General features: G+C 33.9%; 1 non-coding gene across 1 annotated transcript; it reads left to right on the forward strand.

Moving 5' to 3' along the window:
* LOC115244017 lies at positions 1 to 120 on the forward strand. The gene has a single exon (XR_003885296.1). It is a non-coding gene; the product is annotated as a 5S ribosomal RNA (ribosomal RNA).
* The last annotated feature ends 349 nt before the right edge of the window (positions 121 to 469 follow it).

Consider the following 469-nt stretch of genomic DNA (forward strand, 5'->3'; position numbering starts at 1 on the left):
GGCAACAGTCATACCACGTTGTAAAGCACCAGTTCTCGTCCGATCACTGAAGTTAAGCAACGTTGGGCATGGTCAGTACTTAGATGGGTGACCGCTTGGGAACACCATGTACCGTTGCCACTATTTCTTTTTTTTGCTAATTTAAATCTTATTATTATCGATATTTTTTAAAAATACAAGCTATTGTGAAAAGCAAAATCTATTTTATTTATAGTTGTTTAAAAATTCTCAAACAACGACGCGTTAGCATCGCGACCTTACTTGTGTACAAGGGCCGCAGTGTTACCAAGTAGCTTATCTGAAATCTTAAGTTAATAAAGTTTCGAATAAGATATTTCAAGAACTTAAACCGTAATCAAAAATTTAAATTTTTCTAATGTAATATAGATACACTTTTAATTGCGACCAGGGACCATATTCTTGAAAAATATCGCATATGATATTTGTCATTGCACAGCTAAAACGTATC

This window comes from Formica exsecta, unplaced genomic scaffold, assembly GCF_003651465.1.
Source record: "Formica exsecta isolate Colony F162 unplaced genomic scaffold, ASM365146v1 scaffold786, whole genome shotgun sequence".
Classification (NCBI taxonomy): Eukaryota; Metazoa; Arthropoda; class Insecta; order Hymenoptera; family Formicidae; genus Formica; species Formica exsecta.